The sequence below is a fragment of the Pollachius pollachius genome (assembly GCF_949987615.1).
Source record: "Pollachius pollachius genome assembly, chromosome: 3".
Classification (NCBI taxonomy): domain Eukaryota; kingdom Metazoa; phylum Chordata; class Actinopteri; order Gadiformes; family Gadidae; genus Pollachius; species Pollachius pollachius.
The window spans coordinates 15,157,932-15,178,727 of record NC_136936.1 but is presented as its reverse complement, the minus strand read 5'-3'; the positions used below and the strand labels follow the sequence as shown (position 1 = coordinate 15,178,727).

Here is a 20,796-nt window from a genome sequence, read left to right as displayed (position 1 = left end):
TCCCCAGGGTAGCAGTTAGCTAAACAAACCAGTGGTCACAGCCCTCTGCTCAGATTGACCACAGAAGACCATAGTTAGCTATTATCTAGTTATTTGGTGCCATTGACCCATTTTTTTAATAATAATAATAATAAGTGTGTGTGTGTGTGTGTGTGTGTGTGTGTGTGTGTGTGTGTGTGCGCATGTGTGTGTGTGTATGTGCCCGTGCATGGATCTTTCTAGTATTTTCCTTCTCATCCAGGCTGTTTTCTGAGCCCGCTGCCTCTCTGCCTCGGGCAGCCTATCAGCATGATAACAGCCTTCATGTTTTATTGTAATACTGTCGTCCTCCGCTGCTGCTCGCTCTCCCTGGGCTCTGCAGAGGACCGGTGTCTGTCCGTCTGTCTGGTGGTCGCCTGCTGAATGGTAAGTGTAGCACGCAGCATCCGTCATCTGTGTTATGACCAGGAGCTGTATGATAATATAGGCTGTGCGTAGTGTAGTGTAGTACTCACGCTCTCCATAGACCAATAACCTGACTTGGCTTGACCGGTGTGTGTGAAATGCATGAGGGACGAAGATCCGTTTTCATTCACTTTGTTTATTATTGTGTCTGCTTGACAGCAATATGCTCCATGATGGATTCCTTGTCTGTTTATTTAGGGTAACCATCTGCTCGTACCCGACTCGGAATATAAAAGTTTTGAGAATGAGCCCGTCATAGATCATGTCATCACTGTCACTAATGTCGAAATCACGAGGTGTGTGTGTGTGTGTGTGTGTGTGTGTGCGGGTGCGGGTGCGTGTGCGTGTGCGTGCGTGTGTGTGTGTGTGTGTCCCCCCGGCGAGACTGCTGGTACCCTGTACAGGAGGCCTTAGCTGCCTTGCATGTGTGGGGTCTGGTGGTGGTTCTGTCACAAATAAGCCGCCTGGCAAGGCATCCATGCGCTACCCTGCCGTATGTGGACGTGTGGGGTTAAATGGGCACGTTTTTTGCGGGTTTCCTGGCTTTTTTTTGTGTGTGCATTTTTATGTGGCTTTTCGGGGGCTGTGAGATTAGAGAAGTGGGCTGCCTCTGTGAAGGGAATGGGCACGAAAGATTAGTGGGGAAGAGGACAATTAAGCTAGAGTTTATGTTGAGGCCCAGGCCAGAGGAACCCCACCCCAGGCAAGACTCTGTACACCATGGCTGAGGCTGGGACTCGGTGACAAGCAGAATTGTAGGATTTTGCATTGAAATCTTGGATAGAGGGTAGATCATTTTAGATGGAGTGGAAACGTTATGTATCTAGGTTTTAGTTTTGTACATTTGAAGATTTAAATGTTCGCCTTTTTCCCATAAAATAGCATGATGTACAATATATATTTTTTTGGTAATTCGGCTTTAAATATTTTGGGAATCAATTTGATTAGTTCACTGGTAGAAAAACCTTAGGCTATTTTTTTAGGCTGAAAGATTTGAGCCTGAATATTTTGACTCATTTGGAAATTGGGACAAAATCAACATCTTTGGTACATAGCCAAGAGCAATACTATATAATCGCCCAGGGAGTCATGTTGTGGTCGGGTGTCAATCACAGAGGCCCAGGAATACAAAAAAAGGTTCTCTGTTTGTCCTTCACTCCCTGTGCTATGAACACTACACCCATCTTTAAAGTATAGGAGAGAACCCTTCGAACAGATCTGTTGCTAGGGAACTGACCCCAGATGCCTCAGGAAACCATGCGGTCAGGGAGCGTGGTGGATGAGCTGCGAGTTCAAGACTACAGTCTCATTGGGAAGTTTAGATAACAAGTCATATGCCAGGGAACCGTATGCTCATTATCAGTCAATTTCATCTGTCTGAAAACAGCTGATTGGTTGATGGCTAATGGCCAACAGTGGGACGCATTGCCCTGCTTAGGGAACATCTTGTGCTCTTAGAAAGTCCAGGTGGCATTGTCAAATAAATCGATACATGCTTCCACTTGCACTTGTGATGGTTTTGAGTTTCGCTATTCAGCTTACAACAACAATGATCTGGGAAAGTAGATGGAGAGACCAAAAAAAAAGGAAGTAAGAAGGATCCCTGAGTCCGTCAGCGACAAAGGATGTCATGCCCAGACGCTGACATCACTCGTCCTGTTTGATCTGTATATCACACAACAAATACACTGCTCCACAGAGCTTCCGTTTCGCCGGTATCCTCAACATGGGGATAAGGCCCCGCTAGCGGCAGAAGGTATCAGAGGAGGTATGTCTGCGTTGCTGCAGGGCCGGCGTGGGAGACAGACAGATAGGGGTGGAATGCGGTGGAACAGAAGGAAGGTCCCATAGCCTTCCCCTTGACTTCCACTTTCACCGGCCATCCAGGGTTCAGCAGAGAACAGATGTTTTGTCTGTTGCAGCTTTTTTCCTCCTCGTAAGGTGTCGGTTTCCCCTAACTGGGTTTGGGTAATGGCACTTAAAATAAACAAGGAAATCACCTTCCAGACCGGATTAAAAAAAAAAAGGCAATTTGTTCTATGGTGGGAAATGTGCTGCGCAGCGCTGCAGTACAAACCGCAGTGGAGGGGTCATTGAACGGCAATAGACATAATAATCTCCCAAATTTTTGTATAATAGCTAAATATAAACAGCATACTTTCTTTCTTTGCCAACTGTTGATAATAATTAGAATAAGAATTTGCATCGCTAACGACATACCCTCTTGTGGAAAATGTACATTATAGCTTATATTTGTGTGCGTGTGTGTGTCCGCGGAGCATTAGCGTTTAGCATGAACTTCCCAACTGAAACGGTACATCTGATTGAAGTTATCCAGCTGTTTGAAGTGATAACCGTGCTGCTGCGTGTTCAGCAGGTCACACCGTGTACCATGCAGTCCTGTCATCCATGCTGATCAGAGCACTTTCCTGGTATTAAGCGCTGAGCGGTTACGAGCATCATACTTATCATTAATGCTTTCCATATGGCTAACTATGTTTGTTTTTTACATGTGACTCGCTATAGATGATGGATGTTATTGGAGTGTCAGCAGGATAGAAACGGGGCTAAAATAAGCCCTCCCCACAGCCTTTGGCCTTGCTGGAGGCCCTGCTCCAGCCTGTGGTGCTGCAGAGCTGGCCGCCTGCCTGCCCTCTGATCACAGTGAGGTGGATGAAAGTTGGATCTGTCACAACAGGGCAAGGAATCGCTGGTAAATGCTGATATAACCTGACTCTGACATTCTGTTGAATGGCAAAAGTCCACAAATACATTGAGGCCTAGGTAAAACGTTCAACCTATTCACAAATGAACATGACCAGGAATTAATTATTTCCAGGAAAGGAGAGAGGGGCTCCTCTCTTTTTTTTATAGACGTCAGGTTGTAGAGAGGGAGTTGACTTCTGGCCTTCCCCAAGGAGGCTCTTATGATTTGGGTAGGAGGGTGGACCACCATGGAGGTACTGCTGGTGGGGGAAGGTGGAAAATGAGCTTTATATTTTAAACACTGTGTGAAAGTAGCTAGCCTCAAACTCGCACCACTATTGCTAGAGGCAGACTTTCACAACTTCAGGCTTTAATCGTATTTTTCATGGCTCTGTCCGTTTTAACTTTGTCTTTGGTGCGGTGCTGAGTTTATTAACATATTTAAGGCCTCTTGAAACTTTTCCAGAGATTATTATCTCCGTTGGAGGCCCAGTTTCCCAGCTAATTGAATAAGTAGTGAACAAGATGGATGGATGGATGGATGCGGGAAACACTGGAGAGACTTTAAGTAATGTCAGACTAAAGCCTTCTAATGTCCCCTCAAATTGATGAAAAGCGAATGTTTTCATTTCTCAATGGAATTCTCTTGGCTTGATGAAAAATGCCTTTGAACAATGGAGCGCCTAATTCTTCTTTACCCAATGGGATTTCTGCCCCAGTCGCCCCCCACCCCCAATGGAAGTACAGCATTCACGGCAACCTCCTGTCCCATTGTTGCACTCCGAGAGCGGGGGGGTGGACGACAAAGTTAGGGGGGGGGGGGGGGGGGGGGGCACACTGCATTTTTTTCTCTCCCTCCTCTGTCCGATAACGCAGGCCTAATTGAATAGAGGAGGAAGTGTAGGAAGTGTAGGTTCGGCAGATCTAGAGTCTACTGGTGGAACAATATTTATGTTCCTGAGCAGTGGACGGATTCCTTGGTTGGAGTCAGTGGGAGTGAGTTTCTATTTACGTTCTCTCCACTTTACACCTTGTCCGTCACTAAACTGTATGGTCGCACAATAACGATAGTGCAAAGTTTGTTTATAAAATCACTGTACTGTTTGTCAATCATGTGCAATTAAAAAAGAATCCACATACATTGTGATTTGTGAACAGTATCAAGCAAAGCGATAGGTGGCACTATACTCTCTCTTTACTGCCTTCTCCCCTCCATTCACTCAATTAGAAAACAGAGAGGATGGAAGAGAGTGTGTTGTTGATGCACACATTGCGATATATATTAATTATAAATGGAAAATCCATATAGATCCATAAACAATGGCACTTTGCAGATTATGGATCACTGTTGTGTTAACGCAAGCGTTATTATTTTGGTATGGCTACTTGAATCCCAGGACCGAGCTTGTATGAAAGATACCACGGAAAATATAGTGTAAGATGATAACATAACACTATGTGCAACCATTCAAATCTGTGCTTGACATGTATTTGTGTTTGAACTCTTGAAATGTATACAGTGGAACAGAATATAACAAAGTAATATTTCATTCAAAGGCAGAGGTCTCTTTTCCCGTTCACCAATGCACAGATCGAACCTGAGAAAACCGACTTCTTTCGAAGGGAGTTTGCCAGCATCACAACCCTAAACACATGTAGACACTCGGTTACAAACATAGAAACAACAACAATAAAAACCCAGACATAAGAAACAACCTCCATGTCTCTCTGGGGTCGCTTGTGGGGATCCAACCAGAGCCCAGCCCTGTGATGCCAGATTGCAGTGGGGCCCTCCACCGGATGAATTGGGATATGATCCGCACTCAAAGGCCCTCTAATGTGTGTGTGTGTGTGTGTGTGTGTGTGTGTGTGTGTGTGTGTGTGTGTGTGTGTGTGTGTGTGTGTGTGTGTGTGTGTGTGTGTGTGTGTGTGTGTGTGTGTGTGTGTGTGTGCGCGCGCGCTGTCATATGTACTATGTAGCATGCGTGGGGCTGTGTAAAGCGGACCCCCTAGATCAGTAGGCCACTAAGGAGGATCCTTGATAACCATCCCTAAAATGAGGGTCAAGCAGGAGGATTAAAGCTTCAGCCAGATGCTGTCTGTCCTGTTTCCTGATGAGGAGATGTTGGACCAACATCCTTTCTAGGATTTTCCATCAAAGTATAATTACTTTAAAAAAAAGGCAGAAAAACATCTATACATTTCGGATATTTAATTTTTGTTATTTAGTTTGATGTGAGACGCTGGACTCATGTTTATACCTTAGTTTCGTCCTTTGCTCATTTCACCCACCATCCTTAGAAGCGGTTTTTCTTGGGTCTTATCATTAAGCCAGCTTTTCTTTACTTTCCTTACAGCAGACAATTTACACAAGATCCAAAGAAATTCTCTAATTACAAAGCCTCAGCTCCTTGAGAATGAGTGATTAAAACAAGAGCTCCCTCAACATAGTAAGCCTGGCAGATTATACGGTAAGGCGTGTGTGTGTGTGTGTGTGTGTGTGTGTGTGTGTGTGTGTGTGTGTGTGTGTGTGTGTGTGTGTGTGTGTGTGTGTGTGTGTGTGTGTGTGTGTGTGTGTGTGTGTGTCTTGGTTTAAGGCGGCAAGGCCACTGTTGTGGAGCCCCCCTGCAGAGCAGCAGCCTCTCTGAAGTCTGAGGATCACATCAGGCTGCAGCAGCCTTGGTCCCTCCCACAACCTGCACGCCAGACACACATTGGCTGAAACATGAGGAGAAGGGGTGGAGCCATCTGGATATTTTAGACTGACAGTGGTTGAAATGGAGCTTGTAAGAGTGTGTATTCAAGATGTCCTTCCAGCCTAAATGCGAGTTGGCATAGCTACTGGAGTGAACGTAAATAAAGGGAGGTGTGGTTATGTAATGAGGGGTGCCCTCAGGAAAGATGCTGTTTACTTTGGTCAGTCTTATCTGCTGGCTTTGCTGGTCCCATTAAGAGGATTTACACTGGGAAAAGGATGTATACTGGCAAAAAGATAAATATGGCAGAAAACTCTGATCCAAACATTGATTCAGAGGTATGTACCTTCCGATCGTGTGTGTCTGTGTGTCTGTGTGACCGGGCCTTTGGTCATTTGCTCATGTATATTGCAGAAGGAATCCATTCCACACCGGCTAACTGCTGTTTGAACAACTCATTTTGCAGAGACCCTACTTAGCTGATTGCACTGGAATCTTATAGATGATCAAGATAGAGGATGTAATGGAAGTCTTAATGGAATGAGATCATTAATGGTAAAGTGAAGTGCACCTGAGAGGCAGAGCAGGCATGCTAAAGGCTTATGAGTGCTAATGTCATTGGATACTGGTGTGTAACATTATCTGGTGTCTATTACAGGAGAGTCAAAGAGTATACCACAGTACCACAGCATCGCCTTTTGGGTCCCCTATTAAAGCTGATTGTTAGCTGATGGGTCTTAATTGTTCCTGCGTGTGTGTGTGTGTGTGTGTGTGTGTGTGTGTGTGTGTGTGTGTGTGTGTGTGTGTGTGTGTGTGTGTGTGTGTGTGTGTGTGTGTGTGTGTCTGTGTCTGTGTGTGTCATCTACACATGTCCATCATAGCTAAGCCTGTGTACCCACTAGCAAGCTTCAGTCTGACAGTGTAGTAGCATCTCACAGACCTCTGCTTTAACCACCCAAACAACCACATCATTCACACAGCTGGGCCAGCATGCTCAATGCTGCACCACCTGCTACTGACTGTTCCACAAGGGCACCCTCACTGCCATTCAGAGTGCTTCACAGAGCATCCACTACAAATATCACCTTATTTAAACAAAGTGCATTTAGTAGGTGGATAATGATCATGTTGTTCATAAGGCATTGTTTTTATGAAATTTTCATTGCATTTGTTGTGCTGAATTTCTTACTCAAAATCCTTAGTGGGGACCTACTGTTGGGGAAAAGCTAAATGACTCGATTTCCCATGGTGCATAGTTTGTTGTTAAACGGATTCTTAAAGAGCAGACTGCTGTTCAACTGCTAAGGCTATAAATTAAGTTTAACAGAGACTCCGCAGTTTGCATGAATGGGTGTACCACTGTGCATCCTTGTCTTTTCTTAAAGATGCTCAATACGGTCCCTTCTCTCAAATGGTAATGTGAGAACAGAAAAAACAGCAACGGACCGAGTATTTGTTGAGCTGTGCAGCGAGCATTGATGGGGCTGTAAATTGCTCTGTAGACTCAAATGTTCACAATGTTGAAAAGGGCTTTCATCACACAGAGGCTCACAACAACATCCACCACGCGAAGAAGTAGAAGAAGTCTTAATTTCCCAGATCGTAATGTGAGGCTTTCCCCCCCCCCCCCTCCCCGAGAGAGTTGCCTTTTCTGTCTCCATGTCGTAATCGGTCATTACAGTGGCAGCTGAACTCAACACTAGGCTCCAACATCAACAAGCAGCACTGCAGCGCCAGCATGTTCTCAGCCACACTATCTGATGATGCTGCGCTTGCTCACGTCCCCTTTTCTAATTGGTTCTCAAGGACGGTGTGTAGCCTCCGTCGGCCCGTGGACCCTGGTAAAGTCCCACTGTGAAATCCATTAAAAGTTCATTCAAAAGTTGACTGTTGTTTTAATTATGACGGATGAGTGACCTGCTTCTTGCCCTCTGCTCATAGCGTCTCAGTAGTTTTTATTCTCATGGGTTTATCGAGTCCTGGTGCATTTGTTCTGCTGCTGTCAACACAGCCGATGTAATGGATTGGGATGTGGTCAATTGGTTGCACTGCGCCCACTTACTCAGCACACAAGATGACAAACAGGACATTCCAGGACCTCCTCTCTGCCAGCCTGCACATTGGAGATTGAGCACTAACTTTGTTCAGCAGCACCGGAAACATTTCAGGGTCCCGGCATGAACGTGCACACACACACACACACACACACACACACACACACACACACACACACACACGTACACACACACACACGTGTACACACACACACACACACACACACACACACACACACACACACACACACACACACACACACACACACACACACACACACACACACACAAACACACACTCACCATTTCTTCAAAGACTGACACATGTCGATGGACATTGTGTATTATGAAATATGTAACAATATGTAAATGATGTATCTATGCATGCCATTTCTACAATCGAGTCCAGTGCATCAATAAAAACACTTGTTGACATATTGTTCATGTAGTTGAGGTAGAGTGCTAGCTGAGAAGAAAGATTTGCTGTGGCATTCCTGTGTGTGGTTTCAGCTACCCCCTGGGACCACAACCAGCCATTTTCTCATCTGCTCTACAGAGTACTATAAACCTGCACCTCACTGAGCCATCAACATTGCATTGTGCCCTATTGCGTCCACTGATAATCCTGCCATTTTGGTTATGGAGATTTCTGCCAAGTATAACAAATTACATTTGCTATTAATAGGAAAGACTGTGACATGAGATTTAATGAGTTGTGTTTGGTGTTGTGCACTTGCAGATGGGTCAGTTTAACGCGGATGTGTGTTTGTAGTGTAGCCAGTCAATAGCATGTCCTCTAATCATATTGACAGATGAGGCCTCACTCATTGACCCACATTGTTGTTAATTGGACGATGGGAGTTATCATCAACTAGGTCTGGAAATGGTTCTAGTACAAAAGTAAATTACTCTTTTTCTAGGGTTTTAATAACTCTGGTTTGGTAGAAATCTGCACAGTCCATTCATTTTGGTAGAGGCTGGCAGTTTGACCTCTACCACCTCTTAAAGATTTGGCCCTTTCCTTTTTTCCATCCACACACTTTCACAGAGATTTGTTATTTCTGTATTTTGTCCTGTTAAAGCCATTCCTCATTAAATCTCTCTATTTAAGAGAGACTTAATGAGGAATGCAAGGAGACACAGGAGAATTCCTGTCCCTTTGCCTTAGGCCAAGTAATGAACCTTTTGGCTTACATGTTAATAACCTTTTAATCCCCTCATTCAAATGAACAACTCCATTCCCTTACATTGAGTGATTTAAAAGCTCTCTTTGGTCAGCCACCTCATTAGTTTCACTGGCTCTAGCTAGCCACCCTGAACCCAACTGCAGGTTTTCTGGCAACACCAATGTCGACGGCCAGTTTCAGTGGTTTTGGGCTGAAACGAGACCCGGTTGAATAGCTTCTGCAGAAGGTACTCAAACCATTTCAAGAAAGTCTGGAGCAAAGTGGAAAAGTTTGACTGTGGAAAACCTATAAACAGTGTTAAGCTTTCCTCTACATCCAAATGTTTGTAAGCCACAGTTGTAAGCAACTCTGGTGAATAGAACGCCGGTCCTCCCCTCTCAGGAAGTGGGTAGATGGCACGGTAATCCTGAGGTCGGCTGCTTCAGAGGACTCGGTGCCAGGCATACCAAGTAGCTCAGATGGATGTTCTTCTATGGTCTGGGCTGGATGATGTCATGGCCACTGGTGCTCTCTGTTACAGATGGCTTTGTTCTCGTTCGTTGGGAGTCTCTGTTCATGGGGCTCGGTTTGTTGGTTTTTCTAGGGAGTCCATTACATCCCCTGCCCCCCCCATGCAGACAATGATCCAACACCTTTTCGGGTTTTGGTCGGCATTCAGGAAGAATTCTTAAATAAACGATGGGAAGCCTGAATGAAGCGTAAACCTTTAGTCTGAGTAAAATCAATTCAACCACAGGACAAACATGGGATATGAGAACAATGAGACCTCGTGAAAGACCTTCGGGCAATCTGTGGGCATTGAGCCAACTTTTTGCCATAAACATGCCGGCCATTGTAAAATGCAAACACTATTGGTTAAACGTGTATACAACAGGCTTATGGCAAATGTAAAGCAATACAGCAATAAGCCAACGAGTGACTCAGTCATAAATCAACTTTGACCAAAAATGTCCCAAACATGTTAAATGAAGCGTCAATTGTGTATGTGCCCGGCTAGCTTCCCCTGGCCCTGGGTCTGGGCTGAGTTTGTGAATGACAGTGAACCACAGTGTTGCATCAATGCAGACATGGGCCCTGGGGCAGTGATTGAGCTCAATGGGCTGAAGGACACTGTGACCTGCTGGGATGGATGGGGGGGTATAAAAGGTTTATGGACTCTGTTCTTCTTCTGGTTTGGGCTCCTGCAGTGTGCATACAGACCAGGTTCCACAGAGCTCAGCAGAAAGTGGTTCTAAACAGAGAGAGCCGTGTAGGTAAGGTGTTGCCGGGCAGGTGAGGTCTTTCATGGCTTGGAGTTTGTAGTCTGTATGTGGTAGTGTTTATTTGGAGAAGGACCAGAGGTTTCTGTAGGTTGAGGTTAGTTGGCCTGGTTAGGAAACTCTCCTTACATAGAGACAAGAAGGATCGAGGATCTAAAGCTCCAGGTTTGGTAAAGTAAATGTAAAGTTGTAGTCGGTTTAAATATTTTGAATGAAACATCTTTAAGGCTGTGAATGCGGCTTAGATTGTTATACTTTATGAGATTTGTTCATTGATGCTTTATTTGTTGAAGAGAGGTTCTGATTCAATAGCAGCCACTTAAGCAATGATACATTGTCAAAGGTCTGAATAACAGATTCTGATGCTTTCAGGATGTACTGGGATGTGTTGATGGGCTAATTGAACATTGAACTTTGGGATTCGGATGTGGCAGATGAAAGCAGATCACTAGGCTTCTCAGCTTTAAGCTTATAAATGTATTCTCTGTCCATAAGCTTTAAAGCCCGGGATAATTACATCTTCAATTCATGGAAAGATGAGTTTATAAACCATGTAGGGATAATCATTTTCACAATATTACATTTTTGTTATATTGTGAAATTTTATTAGTGGGTGATTATGCAAAATGTCATTCAACCTTATTATTACTTCTAGGTAGATGTTATCACAATGGCATGTTAAGAGAATGGGCTAAATTTGGACAGTGAAGAAACAGCTGTAAGCTAGTTCCATCATCTGGATGATTACTCCTGCAGACGCTTCATTCTTCATAATATTTTTGTCTTCTTATTAATCCTTGATCTTCAGAATCCGAGCCCTTACCGGTTCCTTCGGGAAGATTCATGTTTCCCATTGCTTTGTTTTTTCATATTTTTTTGTTCTTCTCTTTCTGTTCCTGTCCATCTGCCCTGGTCTGATCCACATGAAATCCATCCAATCATACCTTAAACTCCAAATCATACCTTGACCCCTTGACCCCCACCACATCGCCCTCTCCCATGACCTACCCTTACCCCTGGTGGTCCGTCATCCTCTTGATCCGCGTGTCTCTTGCCACACTGGCCTCTCCATGGCTCCACATGCAAACACACATTTCCTGCTTGGAGATGGCAGAGTGCACTGAGGCCCCGGTTGCAATGGAGGAGAGCGACCATGAAGCCCTCTCCTCTTCTGATGAGCAGGACTCTGGCCCTGACTTTCCTCCTCCACCCCTGCACCACCACCACCACCAGCACACTGGGAACCATGACTTGGAACAGGTACTGGTGATGGGAACTTTCAAGTTGAATTGGCATTGGGGATGAGTCTAAGTGACCACCCTACAAAATATCCCGTTATGAACCAGCACCCCCCACCTCCCTCCAATCATAGCGGTAAGTATCATGACTAATGAAGGACTGACCTCCATTGGTTAATGAGAAAGAACCGGGAATTAGGTCACTTTTAGAGGCCGCCAAAGCTCAGCCGACTTTCGTCATAGGATTTTCACATGGAGATTATTGGCACGCAAATTAAAACCTAATGGTCCTCAACTTGTGAAGGCCTTTCATTCAGGTGTATAATGATGGAGTCACCTCCCTCAGAGAGTCCGCAAGTTAGTTAAATTGTTCTGCGATGTAAGCTTATCAATTGTTCTCTCTCTATGGCAGAGATGGGCACGGCAGGAAGAGCTCAGCATGTTTATCGTAGGAACATGTTTTAAAGTACACCAACTAGTTTTCAGTTAAATTTCTTTGATCATAACTTGTGCTTCTTGATTGTGCTAGACAATGGCCTCTGGGTGTGCTCTGGAATGAGGTGTGAGGTGTATGACACCAAGAGAATACCTTTACTAATACCTTCTTGTTGTCCTACACGAACGGTGTTTGTCACACTGTTACGGAAGTTGTTGAGCCATAACATTGAGGAACAAAATATGGGCATAATAATGAGCATCAACAAAGTCTTTATTCCTATTTTTCCATTCAGGCTGATGGCAGAGGAATTTTACATGGTACAGAAAAGCTTTCTTATGTTTTTCTTTATTTCTTTAGGCACAACTAGTTTTCCCCAAACTTGGTGAAAAAGTTGTTAATGAAAGGCTGGCACTTCCAACGGTAAATGTGTCAGCAGGAAAAAGACTAAAACTGAGCAAAACTAAAATAATTTCTTCAGAGGTGTCTGAAGTATTTATTGCACCAATTACTGAAAGTTTAGAAGGCGTGATTGTCAGTTATTTCTTCACTGTGCGTCTTTAAAGAATATATTGCAAGAACTCAACCTGCATTATATGCTTCAAACAACCTATGAACTCTGAAACCACAACAATGCTGGCCTCCTGGTGAGCTCAGACGCTTCTCCGTGGTCCCTCTGTACCCTCCCTTCTTACGCGTGGACCTTCTACCTCCGACCCTTCACCCTCCACCCAAACCTCCCTTTCTCATGTATCTCTGCCCGCTCCTTCCGCCATGCCTCGCCCGTCCGTCCTCTTCCACTCGGCCCCTCACAGCCGTTGAGTCCTTCAGAGGACTATGAGCTGGAGAGCATCATGGGGGGCCACCACCTACCCCCCCCGAACCAGGAGGGGCACCACGACCTCGATGGCCCCCACCACGGCATCGACCTCTGTGACGCAGACAGGGAATGCGAGGGCCTGGATCGCCCGCACACCCCGTCTTACCTGCGGCCCCCCGTGGCGGGCAGCTCAGACTCGGGCTCCAGCCCCGTGTTGTCGTACGACGGGGGGGCGGACTATGACTTGCCTTCCCCTAACTGCCCCTGCAGGCCCAAGAGCCCCTGGAACCGATTTGACCCCTATGAGTCTACTGAGGTAACTCCAGTGAGATGGAGGTTGAGACTCAGAAACTGTGTTTGTGTATGTGTTATGTGTGTGCTGTATGTGTGTGTGTGTGTGTGTGTGTGTGTGTGTGTGTCTGACTGGCTGTGGAGACTGACCTAGTTTGAGAACTTGGGGTTGCTTTCATTCATTCAGCTTGAGTGAAATTGGTTGTGATTGGTCGATAATGTAGAGGACGCCATGACAGGCTTTTGAATGTCGTTACACATGTCAACACTGATGTCACACTTGGCAGGCTGACATTGATTGTTTGTACATGAATACTGTACGATACATCAGATGTCATTGATACTATCATAGATTATATGGTATATATTTATTATATAATATATTATAGAGTTTTGGATGTTCTCAATGTTTTTTTTTCTTTTCTTTTCAAGGATCAAGACAAAGAATATGTGGGTTTTGCCACTCTGCCGAACCAGGTGCACCGCAAATCCGTCAAGAAGGGCTTTGACTTCACGCTCATGGTTGCAGGTCAGTAACGGCGTATGCTCAGGTCTTCTAATGGTATCTGGAGGGACTGAAACAGGTCTGTGTTGACGTGTTGTTTCCTCCCCCCTGAAGGAGAGTCAGGCCTGGGTAAGTCTACCCTGGTCAACAGCCTCTTCCTCACAGACCTCTATAAGGACAGGAGGCTGCTGAACGCCGAAGGTGAGACAGCGATTTTCATGTTGATTACAGTGATATTTAATGTGCTGCGTTTCATACCCTTTGACTGCTCCAAGCGGATCGATCACTTAAACGTAACGTTCCCTCACTCTTTGTGCCATGACCCAAGAGCGAATCACGCAGACGGTAGAAATAACCAAGCACACGGTGGATATAGAGGAGAAAGGAGTCAAGCTGAAGCTCACCATAGTGGACACTCCAGGCTTTGGGGACGCTGTGAACAACACAGAATGGTAACTGTCACGTACCACACTTGAACTGATGATCAAGATATCCCAACACCTAAAATTCAAGAATGCAGGAAATATAAATGCAATGTCTGAACAAAGATGATCATTCTGTTAAAAGATAATAATAATTATTTTTTTTCTTTGTGGCGAGTTGTGGTCCTTGACAGTGGTGTGCCTGTTTATTCCTGACTGTTTCAGCTGGAAGCCAGTGGCCGACTACATTGACCAGCAGTTTGAGCAGTACTTTAGGGATGAGAGCGGCCTGAACCGCAAGAACATCCAGGACAACCGGGTGCACTGCTGCCTGTATTTTATCTCACCGTTTGGACACGGGTACGACACGGTTGTTGTTCTTCCTTCTTCCTTCTTCTCTTTTCCTCTTTTACTTCCTTATCTTTGCAGGACGAATTAATACTTACACAAAGGTGTCGACGCTGCAACATCATCGACTTGGTGATAAACGAAAACAAATTTTTCGAGAACATCCGCTTAAATCCCGACTTTATTACTATATACAGTACTATGCTATATTCCATACGAGTTTTTATCTGGCACAGTCATCACAATATTCAATCTTTGCGACAACGCATACATTCGATGTATTAGTGTTCCACAGTAAAGCAACCGGGCACATGAATTGTTAATGCTGCAGCTGGCTTTTCACTCTCTGTGGACTTGCATTAGCTTCATTGGTCGAAAAAATTATTATGTTAGTTGCAGTATTCATTTGAAGCGAATGCTGACGCTGTATTTTCTGGTGCATTCAGCCGTGTAATCTGTGAACCTGCACTTTGACATTACAATATATCCGACTAAAGCATATAACTGTCACAATAAAATGGAAGGAGCTCCCTCTATTGGCCAGTTTAAGTTACTACCAATTACAGACCAAAAACAGGTCTTCATTTGTCCCAATGTACTCTTGTACTAGTCGACCGGAACCTTAGTTTTTCTTGCAGGGATATTTGTTTGCATTGGGACTCAACCAAAGTATGTGCTGTGTTTATTTTTAGTTTGCGGCCTCTGGATGTGGAGTTCATGAAAGCTCTGCATGAAAAGGTCAACATTGTCCCCGTCTTGGCCAAAGCCGACACCCTCACCCCCATGGAGGTCCGGAGGAAGAAAATCAAGGCAAGGCTTTATCTCCCTTCTCCAGAAAAAAAACATTATCCTCCCAATGTACCGGCTTCCATAATCCCAACCCTCCGTGTGGCGGGGTCGTTGCGGGCAGATCCGAGAGGAGATTGAGCAGTACGGCATCAAGATCTACCAGTTCCCCGACTGTGACTCTGATGAGGACGAGGACTTCAAGCAGCAGGACCAGGAGCTGAAAGTGAGTGAGGCGGACTGAGCAAACTGTGCTGCTGCAGTGCACTGCACGCTGTACCGCATCGTAATCACACCATCATCATCACAGTACTGGGGGGGGGGGGGGGGTTGGGGTTGGGGCTGGTCGCTCTGGGGTTGCATATCAGCAATAAAGTACTGTGTTTGATTCCCTTGTCCTCAGGGACCTGCCTGTAGGTGCTCTGGCTTAAAGTGTCTGTTAAATTCAAGATCATTTATTGGGACAGGTCCTAAACAAGTATAAGGGAGTACAATTCTTTAGTTTTGGCTCCTTGGCCTAGCAGCAAACCAGTTGTAAATATCTTTAAAACACACAATATAATAAAAATGTATCAATTAAATAAAAATTGAATAGCAGCAATAATCATTTTAATAATAAAAAAGTCACACATATATAACAGGCAGCCGGCCACAGTCTGCTAGAGTCCACTGTTCATTACTGAATGGTAAATCTCCACCCCCTCTCTCTGGCCCCAGGACAGCATCCCGTTTGCTGTGATCGGCAGCAACACGGTGGTGGAGGCCAAGGGCAAGAGGGTGCGTGGGCGTCTGTACCCGTGGGGTATCGTTGAAGGTGAGGAGACGATGAACCGTGGGGGAAAAAAAATCCACTCTCTGCTCCATGTTGACCTGGGCTCAATATGTTGGACCCACGTCACCGCTTGAGGTGATTCTCGTTGCTTTTCTAATCTTGTTGTAGACATTTTGGACCGATCTGTTGAATACAGCAGTGTAGGCAGTGGCTCCCTGGTCCTTCCTCACTCACAGTACTTGTGTAGGATTTCCCAAAGGCCTGTTTTAATTAAGGTGGCCGAGAGGCAAAACCCCAATCAAAATCAAGCAGCCACCCATTTCCCTGCAAGTGTGAAAGTGCAATTGCGTGACTCGTGACTTTCTCTCTCTCTCTCCCTGGCTCCGTGGTCCTGGCAGTGGAGAACCAGTCCCACTGTGACTTCATCAAGCTGCGCAACATGCTGGTGCGCACACACATGCAGGACCTGAAGGACGTGACGCGGGAGACCCACTACGAAAACTACCGGGCCCACTGCATCCAGAGCATGACCCGCATGGTGGTGAAGGAGCGCAACCGCAAGTACGCTCCCCGCCGTCGCTCCCACCGCCCATGGCCCATCGGTCGGCACCAGATGGGTCAGGGCAGGAACACAGTGGGATTTGTGTATGCATAGAATACACAATGAGCATTAGAAGCAAGAAAGCTAAACATCGACTGTACCTTAGACTGTTTGGTTCCTACATGGAACTCCTCTAATTTGACTATTTATAGATCATCTTCATGTGTTTCTGGAATAGTTAGTGAGATGTAAGTCTCCCTGGGCCAGAAGTTTGTAGTTTGAAGCTCATAGTAACATATGTAATAGTGAGTGTGATGTAAGTCGCTTTGGGCCAGGTGTGTGTTCTTTAAAAGCTCATAGCAACAAATGTTATAGTTAGTGTGATGTAAGTCGCCCTGGGTCCGGGGTGGGTAGCTTGAAGCTCATAGTAACAAACGTTATAGTTACTGTCATGTTAGTCCCTCAGTGCCAGAAGTGTGCTGTTTGAAACTCATAATAACATATGGAATAGTTAGTGGGATGTAAGTCGCTCTGGGCCAGGGATGTGTAGTTTGAAGCCCATAATTACATATGTAATAGTTAGTGGGATGTAAGTCGCTCTGGGCCAGGGATGTGTAGTTTGAAGCCCATAATAACATATGTAATAGTTAGTGGGATGTAAGTCGCTCTGGGCCAGGGATGTGTAGTTTGAAGCCCATAATAACATATGTAATAGTTAGTGGGATGTTAGTCTCTCCGGGCCAGGGTTGTGTAGTTTGAAGCTCATTCTGTGTCTTACAGCAAGCTGACCAGGGAGAGCGGAACGGACTTCCCCATCCCACCGGCGGGCGGGGGGGTTGACGGCGAGACGGAGAAGCTCATCCGAGAGAAAGACGAGGAGGTACAGAACACGGGCCGCCGGACGGACACGCGGCAACACCATGAGCCCGAGCCTCAGGCCCAATGCCCTAGTGACCGACACGAGCCCCAAGAGGCTGGGCCCGACCGGGGTTCGAACCCACAGCAGACAGGGAACGACATCGCTCTCTGACATGGAGGGCATTTAGCATCGTACTTAACAGTGACATGAACAGATTCATGTTTTCCCCTTCTTATGTCCCCCCCTCTCTTCAAAAATCAGGGCATGCCTGTGTTGAAGCCTTAAGGTTTTAAAGTAAAAATTAAGTTGGTTATTATGTGCTTTTCCACATAGTCTAAAGTAAATGAAGATCCTGTTAATTGAAATGCTGTTTGTTGGGAACATGGAAACTCTATGCTCTTTAACCACACCCCCAGCCCCCAAACCCCCCCGACCCAATGTTAACCCTAATCCCGTCGAATCATTTGAGTATATTTGTATATTGGACCGTGATAGGGTGAATTTATATGTGACATTACATATTGTGTGGTACTGATGATGTGCCACTCGATAACAAGGTGGCCCGTGCATTCAGTGATTTGTCAAGAAAAATGCCAACCCCCTCATCCCCCCTTTCCAATGACTATGGGGGCCTGTGCTGGCCAGTATTTTGTAAGGTTTATTCAAGAATGCATACACATTTACTCAAGAACAGTATCCCCTCACCCGCAAACTGCCCTTCGCGATGGAGTGTGTGTGTGTGTGTGTATATATATATATATATATATATATATATATATATATATATATATATATACTCCATTGTATGTGGAGCTCGGCTGGCCAGCTGTTGATTTTGATGTCCATGTCCGAGACACGGTTAAGCTTTTAGGTCTCATGGCATAACGCCACGGTGTGTTTTGCATTTCATAGTCAACATCGCTCATTATAACACTCCTACACAACAAACTCCTACACTGAAAAATAATTGCCAATGGGTTGGAACAATAAGGATATGACGCCCCCTTCCTTCCTACAATATATTTCCCTATCTGTGTTTTATATAGAATGTCATAAACGTGAAAGGTATATTTATTTTGAATACATCTATTATTTATTTGCTCAAATAAACTATTTTCTGTTTGACATTTTTTCAAATTTTAATAAATATTATATATATATATATATATATTAATTAAACTTCAACATACAACATACACTAGAAAACTAATTCAATTTCAACAAACCAATTCATAGACAAGGATTTGGACTACTTTTAAAACGTCACTTCCATACAGTTTTTTCCTCTTAGTTTCACTTTAGTTTAGTTTCACGTTTTGCTGTTACAAAAATACAATCAATAATAGTTGCGAGGCATTTCCGGGAAGTATCCAAGCCCACAGCTGGAAAAAACTGGGTCAGGTGACCCCTACCAGTTTGCTGAGTAGTATTGATCTGCCATTCTCCGAACACTTCAACAAGGGCCAGATTCCAATGACAGAGCTGTCTATGTGGTCTCGTGTTTTGTTTTCTACACAATTGGTTGCTGTCCAATTAACATCCCAAGGACTCATATGTAGAATAAAATGTAATGTTTAAACATTTAAGGGCCCAAACCTGTTTGGTATTGATTCTACTTCACAGATGTATGATAAACTGACCTACCAGCCTACACAATGGACTGTATCAACTGGTTGAATGATCTATCCAACATAAACTCATGTGTCACGTCACCATCAGTCTACATAAAACAAAAATATAAATATAGCTCATTATGGCTTATCACCATCCAACAAAGTAGGGTATTTTACATAAATAAGAGGGCAATGAATGTATAGCTACCCCATTGAAGGCCGGAGATTGAACTGAGCGGTCTTGTGTGTTTCTCCCTAGCTGCGGCGGATGCAGGAGATGCTGACCAAGATACAGGAGCAGATGCACACGCAGAGGGACGGCTACTAACCAGCACCACTTGAAGCACCAGTCCCCTGTGTCTCCCATCCAACCACGTTCGGGAGAGAAGACCTCCTCAACAACACATTCAGGGACAAGGGACGTCTGTCCCTTGGTTCCGTTCAGCTGTCTCCCGTTTTCTTCCATCCTCAACTCATTGCATCTGCATATCAGGGACCAGGTGAGGAGAGCAGAGAGTAAGACACATTCCAGCTTATTGTAGTTAATACACACACACACACACACACACACACACACACACACACACACACACACAGACACACATTCACACCACACACACACAGCCACACACACACAGCCACACACACACAATTTAAAAGTGAGACAAACAAATCTTAAACTTAACATAACATTATGTTGTGTGTTCTACAGGTCTGGTAACTTAATAACACATTTTCCCACTCACGGTGTGAAGTTTACAGCTAAAAGTAAACGTTGAACTGCATAGTTATTTTTAAGCATGTTTTCCCCCTTGTTTGTTTTTTCATTTGTCTATGTCCAAGAGCAGATGATAATGTAATTTAATTTTGTATTATATAGTACCTTTTTATGATCAAAATAATGCAGTTATCTGGATTTATTTGAATACACAAACGATGTGGCCTGTGATAGCCTGATGTACGAATGGATATTTCGTTTTCTTTTTTATCTACAATGTTTTGTCTAATTTAGACTTTGTTGTAGTTCATTATTTAACTAATTATATGTATTGTTAGGAAGATATTTTATTTAAGGGAAGATATGCGATCATAAAAACAAGCAAACATTACCCTTTATCTCAAGGTAATAATTGTCATTATTGGCACACACACGAAACAATAAATAAATTATATATATATACACACACACACACAAACACCTTGCATTGTCATACATACCAATGTTATAAGGTTATATGTTATGTGCCAAAGCAAGCAATGGATGTTAATTGTTAGTATTGATAGTAAATTCCCATCCCCTTGTTCACAACGATATATGTATGTATGTATGTGTAAAAACAAATGTTTCATCATTGGTATGGCTGCCCTTGTTTGGTTTCTTGTGGAGGGCAAATTTTTATTTTGTGTACCACATTTCCCAACACAACCTAAATGACTATCAAATAGAGAAAGTAAGACTTTGTTTCCTATTTTTAAATATTTTGCTTCTACCCTACTTTTTTGGAATATATTTATGTAATATATAACTTTATATGTGGGGTGGATGGAGAGGGTGATATATAAGTTCTAATATTCAAATTTTTAACAAGGAATATAATTTCATGTCTTTAATAAGTCAGGCAATGTGGCACCCATACATTGAGTGATTATATTGTGTATATAGGCAAACAGGCGAATGGCACACCCCATAATTTTTATACAAACACATCCATTGTTCCTAATAAAGTTGGGGTAGTTTTGAGTGATCTCTGACTCTTCATTTTATGTGTAGGTGTTCAATTAACAAGAAATGAGTGCTCAAAATATTTTCTGGAAAGTT

General features: G+C 44.2%; 1 pseudogene across 1 annotated transcript; it reads left to right on the top strand.

The window, feature by feature from the left end:
- The first annotated feature begins 10,154 nt into the window (after positions 1-10,154).
- Positions 10,155-20,722, top strand: LOC307072064 (septin-5-like; annotated as a pseudogene). The gene is made up of 13 exons (XR_013812797.1): positions 10,155-10,359; positions 11,461-11,606; positions 12,836-13,156; positions 13,564-13,660; positions 13,751-13,837; positions 13,965-14,088; positions 14,284-14,418; positions 15,099-15,216; positions 15,317-15,418; positions 15,910-16,006; positions 16,363-16,525; positions 17,286-17,385; positions 19,237-20,722. The product of XR_013812797.1 is annotated as a septin-5-like (transcript).
- Positions 20,723-20,796: the final 74 nt, after the last annotated feature.